The 13,623-nt window shown below is 38.4% G+C and overlaps 1 protein-coding gene and 1 long non-coding RNA gene across 3 annotated transcripts in view; one reads left to right on the forward strand and one right to left on the reverse strand.

The window, feature by feature from the left end:
* The window catches only part of LOC142144776 (uncharacterized), a 357,429-nt gene extending 352,982 nt beyond the window's left edge, over window positions 1–4,447 (forward strand). Inside the window, exon 3 of the long non-coding RNA XR_012689785.1 lies at window positions 4,433–4,447. This is a non-coding gene — a long non-coding RNA (uncharacterized LOC142144776). The remainder of the gene's footprint in view (window positions 1–4,432) is intronic.
* The window catches only part of MACROD2 (mono-ADP ribosylhydrolase 2), a 1,475,276-nt gene that overhangs the window by 199,265 nt on the left and 1,262,388 nt on the right, over window positions 1–13,623 (reverse strand). The window lies entirely within an intron of this gene.

Here is a 13,623-nt window from a genome sequence, read left to right on the forward strand (position 1 = left end):
GAGAGATTACATAGGTAGGAGAAGACAAGATCAAGGGAGTGACCAAGGCAGTGGGTAGAGGAGGAGGTCCATTGGGTGAGACCAAGGGAGGAAGAGAGGGTGAGCAGTTTGCTGGAAGCAGGGTAGGTGGGGGTTGTCGATGGGGATATTAAAGTCACCGAGAATGATCGAGGGGAGATCGGAGGAGAGGTAGTGAGGAAGGCCAGCTAGCAAAGTTGTCAAGGAAGAAGGAGGTGGGGCCAGGGGGGCGGTAGATGACAGTGACGCGGAGATGGATGGGGTAGAAGAGCTGGATGGAGTGAGCTTCAAAAGAGGAGAAGGAGAGGGAGGGTTCAGGGGGAATGACACGAAAAGTACAGGTGGAGGAGAGGAGGAGGCCAACTCCACCGCCAGGGCGGGCACCAGGCCTGGCGGAGTGGGTGAAGGAGAGGCCACCATAGGAGAGGGCAGCGGGGGAAGTAGTATCAGAATCGGAGAGCCAGGTTTCAGTAACGGCAAGAAGGTTAAAGGAGTTGGATAGAAAGAGGTTGTGGATAGCAGTCAGCTTGTTGCGGATGGATCTGGCATTCCAGAGGGCACAGAAGAAAGGGGGAGAGGAGAGGGGGGAAATGGGGATGAGGTTAGCAAGATGAGCAGCGCGCGGGGGATGGCGGGGAGGAACGGGAGAGGTAGGCCTGGGGGAGAGTATAGGTATGGAGTGAGAGCGGGGAGGCATAGTAGGGAGAGAGAGTAACAGAACAGTGAGATAGTGGGGACAGTGAAAAACAGATAAGAACAAAGGCAGGAAGACAATGAAAAGGTGGAAGATAATAACGAATTAGGGCGTGGAGGGCATGGAACAACAGTACAGTGAGATAATAAGGACAATGAAGACAGGCAAGAATGATAGAAGAACAGTAAGATAGTAAGGACAGCGGATAACAGGTAAGAATAAGCAGGGAGACAATAGCAAGATGGAGGACAATAACCAATTAGGGCATGGAAGGCAAAGAATAATAGAAGGAGAGGTAATAAGGACAATGGAAATAGGCAAGAATAATAACAGGTAAAACTAGTTGCTGGTAAATATAAAATCAGGAAAAACAAGATAAAGGCATATAAATAGTAGAATAATAACAGGTAAAAAGTAGTTACTTGTAAATGTACAATCAGGAAAAACAAAATAATGGCATATAAAATAATGTTTTATATGCAGTTGATGCAGTTAAGCCAGGGATTCAGCAGGAGAAGGGTTAACTGACAAGTCGGGTCGATATACAGTAGATCAGTTGATGCAGATAAGCCAGAGATTCAGCAGGAGAAGGGTTAATTGACAAGCCGGGTCGGTACACAGTAGATCAGTTGATGCAGATAAGCCAGAGATTCAGCAGGAGAAGGGTTAATTGACAAGCCGGGTCGGTACACAATAGATCAGTTGGTGCAGATAAGCCAGGGATTCAGAAGGAGAAGGGTTAATTGACAAGCCGGGTCGGTACACAGTAGATCAGTTGATACAGATAAGCCAGGGACTCAGCAGGAGAAGTGTTAATTGACAAGCCGGGTCGGTACACAGTAGATCAGTTGATGTAGATAAGCCAGGGATTCAGCAGGAGAAGGGTTAACTGACAAGCCGGGTCGGTACACAATAGATCAGTTGGTGCAGATAAGCCAGGGATTCAGCAGGAGAAGGGTTAATTGACAAGCCGGGTCGGTACACAGTAGATCAGTTGATACAGATAAGCCAGGGACTCAGCAGGAGAAGGGTTAATTGACAAGCCGGGTCGGTACACAGTAGATCAGTTGATGTAGATAAGCCAGGGATGCAGCAGGAGAAGGGTTAACTGAAAAGCCGGGTCGGTACACAGTAGATCAGTTGATGCGGATAAGCCAGGGATTCAGCAGGAGAAGGGTTAATTGACAAGCCGGGTCGGTACAGAGTAGATCAGTTGATACAGATAAGCAGGGACTCAGCAGGAGAAGGGTTAATTGACAAGCCGGGTCGGTACACAGTAGATCAGTTGATGTAGATAAGCCAGGGATGCAGCAGGAGAAGGGTTAACTGACAAGCCGGGTCGGTATACAGTAGATCAGTTGGTGCGGATAAGCCAGGGATTCAGCAGGAGAAGGGTTAATTGACAAGCCGGGTCGGTACAGAGTAGATCAGTTGATACAGATAAGCCAGGGACTCAGCAGGAGAAGGGTTAATTGACAAGCCGGGTCGGTACACAGTAGATCAGTTGATGTAGATAAGCCAGGGATTCAGCAGGAGAAGGGTTAACTGACAAGCCGGGTCGGTACACAATAGATCAGTTGGTGCAGATAAGCCAGGGATTCAGCAGGAGAAGGGTTAATTGACAAGCCGGGTCGGTACACAGTAGATCAGTTGATACAGATAAGCCAGGGACTCAGCAGGAGAAGGGTTAATTGACAAGCCGGGTCGGTACACAATTATTCACACAAGCAGTCAAGGTAACCTCTGCTAAAACCAATATAAGAGGTCATGAATGGCTTTAGACTGACATATATATATCATTTATATATAAATATCATATCTATATATATAACTCTATATATAGATATATATATATATATATATATACCATATCAATAAATATATATATATATCTATAAACATATATATATATATATATCTATAAATATACATATATATATATATATATATATATATATATATATATATATATATATATATATATCTATAAACATATATATATATATATATATCTATAAATATACATACATATATATATATATATATCTATATATCTATATATATATATATATATATATATATATATATATATCTATATATATCTATATATATATATATATATCTATCTATATATATATATATATATATATATATATCTATATATATATATATATATATAGATATATATAGATATATATATATATATATATATATATATATATATATATATAATTTTCTAGAAGATACCTCGGTGACCGTTTAAAAATACCAAATTTACTTCTGTAATAAAAGTTCCTGCAGATATATGACGACTTCAGGCAAACTAAAATCTTTGAGAGGCACATGTCCACATGGAGAATCAATTTCCGCTATGCTTCCATTCCCTGGTAAAAAAAAGGAAATTAAATATTGGTTTTATTAACTAGGAGTCTCATTGTAAAATCTATAAAGTCGCACACCTGATTGCTGAACCTGAAAATTACCACACATTTATATCTGTGTTTTATTTGGGGGGAAAATGGAAATACAAAGAGAAACAAGCAAACAGCATGATGGGTTTTGGAAGACTGATAATTTTGTGTAATTGGAAAAAAAATAGCTCACTCTAAAGTATAGATCTTTGCAAAACAGAATGGTTCATAAGGAGCAAAACTCAAATGTTTATAATTACTAGCTAAGTGAGTTAGCCACTCATAATTGAAAGCCTTGTCGTTTTCTAATGTGAGTAATAAAGCAGATAGAATAAGCAATTATTGGCTAAGTAATAAAATGGCAGCCAGTGGGATGGTAATAACTCTGGAAACACAATTATTTACAATGGGGAGGTGAAGGGAAATAAAGAAATTTGCAGAACAGTCTGTTTTATTTTCTATTACACAATTTGTTGTTCTTCAATTGATGGGTTCCTGTCCAAAAGGATCAATACACCATTAACATAATCAAAGCAATAACATTTATCATTAACATATTATTTTCTGAATATGATTTCTCCTTTAGTGTCTCACACTGGCTTACAGATTTTTTCCAGGACTATCTACCATAACACCATATATATCCTTCTATGAGAACTGATAGACCTGCAGAGCATTACAAATATTTAATGCCTTGAGATTTTCTCACAGGTTCAGACAGTTGTTTAAACTGAGCTCCTATAAAAATTTATTTGCAGAAAAAGTATTACTGCACCTTCCAGGGCTCCCATCAGCACATATTAATAGCTAACTTCTGTCCTTTCCATTGCTCTAGGAAGGAGAGAAGGTCAATTCAACAGTTTAATAGGAAAGACAACGTGTATGCTTTGGTGAATGGGTAAAAAATTGAATTAACAACTTTTGAAAACAGAAACCTGTCCCCAGTTATACCCAGGCTTAGACGTTCACCTTTGGAAGTTGCTAGTTATAGGTGTAACTCTTATTGATCTGCCCTATCCTCAATGCTAAGGGGTTGGGTGTAGTGTAAATAATAAATCTCAGTTCCAGTCCTTTCCTGAGTAATGTTGCCACTGTATTGTCTGGAAGCATGGAATACAAATATATCTAAGGAAGTGTCACACTGAAAAAAGAGCGTAATCTAGGTTCTACGCTAAGTAGATTTATTTCTCTAAATGAAGCAATAAGTATGATTTTATTGCCACAGATTAACAATAAAACATCTCTCGCCAATGCTGGCCAATGATGACATTACCGCTTCACTTGGCCATTCTACCGGGAGACTGCGCAGTGGAACTGAGAGCCCAGGCTTGGCCTTTCAGTTCCCCTAATAAAAAAATTAATTGTAAAAATTAGATAAAAATTTAAAAAACAATCAACTATATTTAAAAACCTTTGAACAGTAAAATACGCTTTATATGAATAATAAAGCATTTTTTTCAACAATTTTCTTTTTTTATTGTCATCCTGAGATGGTGATAACAGAAGAAGTAATGTAGTGGTACATGTACGGCGCTCAATACTTGTTAAGTATGCTTCCCCATGTTTTGTAGTAACCCGGCAAACACCCGTCTTTGCCTGCAACAATGCTCTTCGTCTTTTGATAAATATGCCTCATAGTCTGCTGTACTCTTATGTAGGGAGCTCGGTTGGAGGCACTAATCGGCCTTTTACCCGTCGATGGAGAGCCATTGTATGGCTGGTCATAACGAAGGGTAGTTGTGATTGTGCTCAAGCTTGCAGGGGGTATGATTTGGGACTACTGAAACAAAAGGGCTAGGCGGCCACCATGTGTGGGCTAAGTGCCATATTGACCTCACTGAGGTTGAAAGGACTGTCCTGAATGTTTCTAAAGAGGCTACTCAAACATTAATTTGTAAATTATTCACACAAGCAGTCAAGGAAATCTTTGCTAAAACCAATATAAGAGGCCATGAATGGCTTTAGACTGATAAGTTCAGCACCTGATGACCAAGGCTTAAACAAGCTATAAAACACAAATACAGAGAAGAGCTTTTTATATTCTCTGTAATTAGGCCAAATCTACATTAGCAAGTGTCTAAATTTACAGGTTCATTAAACAGATCATTCCTCCTTTATCTCCCCAACAAGACCAGATGAGTTCCTCTACTGTCAGACACTATTCCCTATGCACTATCTATCTCCTTCATGTCGGAAACAATAGCCTTCATTCTATATGAATTACTGGATTATCATAGCATCATAAAATGTGGATCATTGTTTGATGTAGCATAATATGACTCAGAGGTCTACATAAATATCAACCTAGCAAATTATGCTGCATTGTTTGCATTTTTACACATTCATTAAAAGTGCTACCATTTCTCACTGGTGCATTCTGTAAAGATTATTCTTCTCCTGAAAGAAAACCTGTTGTATTATTAAACTGTATAAAAAAAATAACGTTTTCTTCTCTACCAGGAAATCTAGCTGATGAGTGAAGGCCATTATCCACTTCAACTCAGGAAGTTCACTTTTATGTAACACATTTTGTGAATGCATTCTTAATTGTAAGCTTTTTGGATGGCACATATATGTCAGTAAGCAGCAATCATAAAAAAAACTGCAGCGCTTAATAGGTGTAACTAAACTTCAGGAAAGCTAGTTTACTTCAAGTATAAAAATGCTGGACTACTCCGGTGCCTATAATTATGGCTAGCTAGAGGAGATCTCAGTGGCTTTGGAGACAATTGTTGGGGTCATTGGAAGAAGCTTCAGTGACCAAGACAGCTCGACGGTCTTAATGCTTCACCCGCTGACTAAGGTGATGTTATCATGAAACGTAATCAGCAAAAGACAGAAGTACATATTTCAGGATTGTAATGTTCTCGCATTAATTAAAAGTGCAAGGCAAAACAGTCCGGTTACTGCAGACCAATTGACTGGAAATTGCCACCTCTGGTGCAAAAAGCCAGATTGATCTCTGAGCGGGAATGGAGGAGGATGTGAACGAGACTTTCATGTTTTCTAATTCACTTGTTAAATGTCTGTTAGAATTCTCTAGCAAACAAGTAAAACAACTTAATCTAGACAAATAGGACTTTAAAGAAACTATGTATGGAGACATTGGGCCTGATTCATTAAGGAAAATAAGACAAAAATATGAATGTATACGCGTGGACAAAACCATGTTACAATTCGAGGGGTGTAAATTAGTTTATTAAGGAAAATACTGGCTATTTTTTCATGTAGGACACAAATACTTGATAGCTTTATTTTTACACTGACATTTGAAGTTGATCTAGGACAGTGATGGCTAACCTGTGACACTCCAGGTGTTGTGAAACTACAAGTCCCAGCATGCTCTGCCAGCTATCAGCTAGTTATCTACTGGCAAAGCATGCTGGGGATTGTAGTTTCACAACACCTGGAGTGTCACAGGTTAGCCATCACTGATCTAGGACCTACCCTACCCCCAATTATAAATCCGTCCCCTCATTTTAAATTTACCTTCCCCTCCAATGTAACATGGTTTTGCCAAGGTGAAAAGTTACTCATTTTTTTGCTTTACTTTCTTTGATGAATGAAGCCCAATAGGTTTGCATACACATAGGTCAAAATTGTATAATGGTAAAACATTGACCTCCAAATACAGCTTTAGTTTACTTTTCTGTTTTTCCAAATACTGAATAAAATGAAATGATACAGTGTAATGGTACCTTGGTCCACACTGCAGCTGTAGCCACAGCTAATATCGGTAAGATTTATTGCCCAGTATACCAAACTTTTTTGCAGCACCTTCCAATGATCTGTGTGAAGATTAAAAATCACTTCCAGTAAAAGTAATTACCTGTCAGATTCTTGCATTGGTTGGTGGTATAAACTGTATAGCTAGAGGTATCTAAACATGTTACAGACACTAACCATGACCTATGTAAGTCAAAGGTCACATTTAATACTATTGCTTTAAAAGTAATCAAGTTCATATCTGTACACTCTGGGGCTACAGACTATGATATATTGCCACTAATATAAAGAAAATCACACAGTGTCCTGTATCGTCCAAACGTATGACACAAGAAGTCATAAAACCATGACCTTTTTCTTAGACAGAGACTGTGTTAGAGAACCATGCCTTTGGGATATGACATTATTCATGTCACACAGTAAGTCTATGTATCCTAATTAAATAAACAGCAGTATTGAAGGAGCAACAATGTGCATGGCTCCACAACCAATAGATATCATATGATTAATGGAGTGCTTATTATTAACATAGCATGCAGTGATGTATACTGACATAGTATAGGCAATCTTGTTTCTGTAACAGCCTTTCATAAATATCCCTTATCAATATGGACTCTAGTTGAGTGATAATATACTGAATGAGAATTCCAAACCCAAATAAAATCCCCCTTCCCCAGTTTGCCTCTGAGACAAATGGCTGAGTAAATGTTTAATAATCTAAATACTTACTGAGCAGCACTCTGCCCCTCTCACACCAACCCTTCTGCCCCAAGAAGTGCCTTATACAGGTTTAGAGCTCCAATATAGAGCAGAAGATAATATCATGTTAAAGGGCCTTATTAGCATGCTAATCACCTGACAAATAGGAACCACTCCCAGAGAAAATGGTAAGGAAGCCCCTTATTCCGCTCAAGTTGCTGAATATAATAATACAGTAAACACTTCTTGATTTCTGTGTACACCACCGTTGGTCCCATCCGATCTTCCAAAGTATAATAATCTAAACCAGGGTTGTCCAACCCACGGCCCACGGGCCGCATGTGGTCCAGCACGCCTGTAAATGTGGCCCAGAAGGAGTTTTGGTTGTGGCAAGGGGGCAGCGCTCTTAATGGAAAAAAAAAATCCTGCAAAAAAAAAAAGAAAATAAACTACTTACCTTGCGCTCACGTCACCTGGTACTCCAGCTCCCTCCCTTGTCTCCTCCTCCGTGCAGCGCTCGCAGTGAATGTCGGCGTGATGTCATCACGCCCAACATCCATTGCGGAGCGCAGCACAGAGGAGTCACCCGCGCGAGAAGAACAATCAGCAGCACAGAATTGGAGAAAAGAAGAGAAGAGGACAGGAGAACAAGCCGATTAAAAGGTAAGTTAAGGGGGATTTTTTTTTATTATTTCAAGGGACGCTGACAAGTGAATAAAAGTCACCTGGTCCTGGAGCATCATGGACCTTATCTCCCTGCTACATACTTCTGTTAGTATTACTAATGGGGCATTATATATTATTCTCTTTGGCCCATTATAAGTTGTTATCCCTTAACTAACATAGTGGTGTAATTATCAAAAAAGGTCACAATTTGGGGTCACAGTGGTGTATATGTCAGGTACCGCAGGCCTGGTCATTGCACCCTGATATACAATGCCTGGCTTAAATGATATTGCATCGAAACAATACAAAATGTGATTATAGTATAATAACTAGAGAGGATTTTTTGAACAGGGCGATTGAAAGGTAAGTATAGGGGGACTTGAAAAAAAAGTGATATCTATATATATATATATATATATATATATATATATATATATATATCACTTTTTTTCTCATATATATATATATATATATATATATATATATATATATATATATATATATATATGTTAACTATGTTTTCTATGGTTTTTTGGATGATCAGCTATTGTTATTGTAAGTGTAACTTATGTGCGGCACAAACCAACTCGTCGTCTGCCAATGTGGCCCAGGGAAGCTAAAAGGTTGGACACCCCTGATCTAAACAATATATAAACAGAAGAAATAGAACTTGCCTATGATGTAGAATACTTCTTTAGGAAGTCATAGCACCAACACACAAATGCAAAGGTTTGGCCCCAATTGGATATTCTAAAGTCACAATGATTTCATACTACAGTTAAAGAGGTATATTACTAAACTGTGGGTTTGAAAAAGTGGAGATGTTACCTATAGCAACCAATCAGATTCTAGCTGTCATTTTGTAGAATGTACTAAATAAATGATAGCTAGATTCTGATTGGTTGCTATAGGCAGCATCTCAACTTTTTCAAACCCGCAGTTTAGTAAATATACCCCAAATAGTTATAATCCCTAAATTTAACTGCACATTTACAGTATATGTCTCACCCATGGAAACAGTATTAGAAGATGGAGTGGAACAAAGAGAGGATGGGAAATAACCACTTAGTGGAACAAAGAGATTATGGGAAACAATCACTTAGTGGAACAAAGAAGTTAGGCTGTACTCTGCCAAAGTGGCATATCCTGCAAATTTAACATTATTTTGAATTTAATTCTCTTTCACTAAGGTAAATTAATTGGAAACAATGGTTTTATAAGCCGGCTTCAGGTTTACATAACACAATTTACTTTAATAGTTTTGCTGTGAAATGCATTGAACATTATACAGACAAAAACATGTTTTAATAAATGATGATGTTATGTGTTCTCCATGATTTGCAATAAAGAAACTTAAAGCACATATGGACATGAAACTTTAGGCTTGGCCTTGGGCTCTATAGCTTTTAACTTCAAATTGAGACAGCCCAAAACAGAACCTGGGGCTTTTCTTGCCCATTGAGAAATGTGTTTTCCTTAATATGTCATGGCTTGCAGTCTGTATAAATAGGAGAAGGTCAAAGCAGATATTATGTGGAATTCATTTTATAGATAAGAATTGACCATTTGTGACTTGCACACTCTCACTGCACTGGTTAGTGCTCAGAATCCTATAATAAAATCATGGCCTTCCCATCTGTCCTTGTTAGCTTAATTCAACTCATACTAACTAATAGTGTATGTGACAGGAAGTCTCCCTTATGACCATTCATGCACCAGCTGCCTTGCAGTCCCAATGTTCTTTGTCACCAGAACACTAAAAATAATTGGAGTACAGATGTTGCATTTTAGCTCAGTGCCAGATCAGTCAGAAAGTATCTTGCAATGTGTATGATTAGTATCTTTATGAGTAGCTGCCTGTGAAAAATTTCTAGGTTCGTCAAGCATAGCGTCTGAATGAAAGAAAGTAGTGTAATGACATTTGGTGCTAAGCAGTGACCAACTTCATAGGTGAGAAAAAAGTTATCATGAGATGACGCTAAAATAAAGCAGACTTAGCAACTTAGAATTGGTCGCCACAGAGATAGGGTAGCAATAAAAATGGAGGCACTACAGCAAACAATAAATTCAATATATATAAATATATATATATATATATATATATATATATATATATATATATATCATACCTGCCCACTCTCCCAGAATGTCCGGGAGACTCCTGAACTCCAGGTAGGTCTCTTGAATTCCTGGGAGAGCAGGCTAGTCTCCCGCATCCTGCAAGTCTGTACCCAAAATTATGTGAATTGCGTAATTTTGCCCCCCCCCCCACCCCTGCAACAAAATTATGCTTTTGTCACGAGGATGGGGCCAATATGATGTGATTTGTCGCATCCCGCCCTCTTCCACCACATCCCCTCTCCGGGATCTCCCGGAGGCCAACTAAAGAAAGTTGGCAATCATGATATTATATATATATATATATATATATATATATATATATATTATCATCTTTAATTTATAAGGCGCCACAAAGAGTCCGCAGCGCCGTACATGACATACAGAAAACAGTGAGCCATGACACAATATGATACAGAAAGAACAAAAAATTAACAAAAATATATACACAGGCACAGATAAAGTGGTAATGCAAGTCAAATTATTACTAGGATAATGAGTGAAAGTGATGGTAAAAATCAGCGAGAAGTAGGCCAAAGCTTAAGAAAATGGGGCTAGGGAAACAGGCCAAGAGATACAGAGAGTGAAGGAACAGTAGATGGAGCACACAAGGAAAGAGGGCCCTGCTCCTGAGATCTTACATCCTAAAAGAAAGGGGGAGACACAAATAGGGTGGTACTAACTGCGGTAGAGAGCCAGGACAAGGGAGTTAGGAGGAGGGCTGATAGACTTGAATAAAGAAATGTGTCTTAAGGGCATGCTTGAAGCCTTTCAGAGTAGATGCTAACCTGATGGAACATGGAAGATTGTTCCACAGCTGGGTAGCAGCCCGGGCAAAGTCCTGGAGACGGGAGTGAGAAGAGGTGATCAGTGACGCAGTGAGGCGGCGGTCACAGGCAGAGTGGAGGGGGCGGCTAGGAGGGTAGGTAGTGATAAGATTGGAGACGTGGGGAGGGGAGGATTGATTAAGAGCTTTAAAGGAAAGGGTGAGGAGTTTAAATATAATTCTGTAGGCCATGGGGAGCCAATGTAGTGACTGTTGTAGGGAGGCAGCAGAGATAGAGCGGCGGGTGAGAAAAATGAGGCGGGCAGAAACATTGAGGATAGACTTAAGAGGGTCAAGATGAGAATCAGGTAGGCCACAGAGGTTACAGTAGACAAGACGAGAGATAACAAGCGAGTGAACAAGGGTTTTCGTAGCTTCCATGGTGAGAAAGGGGTGTATCTTGGATATATTCCGAAGGTGGAAGTAGCAGGATTTTTGAGAGGGACAGAATGTGAGGGTTGAATGAGAGGGAGGAATCAAGGATGACCCCAAGGCATCGGACTTAAGGAACAGGAATGAGGGTAGTGCTATTAACAGAAATAGAGAGGGGGTGAGGTGTTGAGGCTTGTTATCGCTCGTCTATATATATATATATATATATATATAAAGATACACTGATCCTTTGCACCCACCAAAGACGAAATTATTACTATTCTAGCTTTAATCCATATTAAAGTTGGTTCCACATGTTGTATTACATGTTAAGCTGACCATCTCACACCAAAGTCTTCCCTTTCTGGCCAGTCCTACTCTTAATATGAAGTGAACAATCTGATTTTTTACATGATCACTGCTTTGCTACTTTGCAGGGTTAAGCCTTACTTGCACACAGCTTCTAAAGGCACCTACTCCACAAACAATAGCAGCTATTAAACACCAAGGTATCAACTGACATTGATGTGGATAGGAAGGGGAGCTACAATAAGAGTTTGGTCACGATATATATATATATATATATATATATATATATATATATATATATATATATATATATATATTATACAGTATACACATACAGTACATACATGGATGCATACATAAAATACACATTATATATTATACCAGCTCACTTTGACCACTGCGTATATACATTACATATGGTATGGTAATAATAACTGAGTGTGTATAAGATTATATTTACTTACATAATTATTCACAATCCTGGGTCAGCTATAGTCACATCCGTTCAAAGATCATCTATATATTAAATATCACACCACACAAGGACATTTTTTAGAAAAAATTGGAATTGAGTAGAGGAATAAACCATATCCTTGAATCGAAAACCACTGTACTGTGTAACAGGAAGAGCTAACACTTTTCTAATTAATTCTTAAATTTTATTATTTTTAACCTAAGGCATCTTGAGTTTTCAGTTACTACCGGGCAGAACAATATAAGAGCAAGTTCACTTCACTCTAGCAATCAGCTGATTAAAGATCAGGAAAAGAGCTCTAGAAATATGAATTGGATGGCTCAATACCATATGAACTTTGTCTTTGGAAGCACCATCCGCCTACATAAATGGCAAATGCCCACAGGATTACGGTTAAACACGTTACCTATAAAATTGCACTTATGACAGGTGAACCTAAGATTGGATCACAATCAATTTCTTTTATGTTGGTATTAGAATCTGATCTGTTTAGATGGTGTACTGATCTATACAGTGAATGTTGTCCTTTGACCTATGTAAGACTTAATACCAAATACTGAGCTTCCGCCAGGGACTTTAACATTTATTGAGCATGTTATCGCATTGTACACTGTGGTTCAATAGCTAATGAGGGCAGACACTACACACATTTCTGTTTTCATTGTAAAAATGCCCTTAGCATGAATATGTGAAAAATCAATATGCTGTTATTAAAATGAGATAAACACAAGGTAAAAAATCTAATAATCAATTCTCTGTAGTGTTTTCATATTCCAAGTCTCTCTTAAAATAATTTTCGATGCCTTTGTAAAATAATATTTTGTGCAATGAGTCCTATTATTATTTTTTCCAGTACTTTGCAAGCAGACTATTCGTTCTGTATTGATGCACTACATTTGCCACTGGTGATGTAAGCAAGAGATGCACTTTGTCTTGTTAGGCTCTACTCTCATGCTGCCAATGGTATGGGGAAAAAGTGTCTAAATCATATAACAAATGACATTGTTGAGACTGGAGATGTCAATATGATACATTAAGGCAACTTTTCTTTCCATATAACTGTGACCATAACATTTCATAACTTCCAATAGGATGTCACCACTAATAGAATGAAATGTATCGCAGCCCTGAGACACCAAACCGCTCTTATTATCCTACAACTTATTTTGATTCTCAGGGTCATAGACATTGAGAGACAGTGCAAAGAGAGCATGACAATTATTTTCAGCAAAAGAAAACTCCAAGTTAAATTTGACACTTTTTAATGTAATAAACTAGAAAAGATCTCTCTCTAGAATTTCTAAAAGGA

The sequence above is a fragment of the Mixophyes fleayi genome, chromosome 3 (assembly GCF_038048845.1).
Source record: "Mixophyes fleayi isolate aMixFle1 chromosome 3, aMixFle1.hap1, whole genome shotgun sequence".
In the NCBI taxonomy this organism is placed as follows: domain Eukaryota; kingdom Metazoa; phylum Chordata; class Amphibia; order Anura; family Limnodynastidae; genus Mixophyes; species Mixophyes fleayi.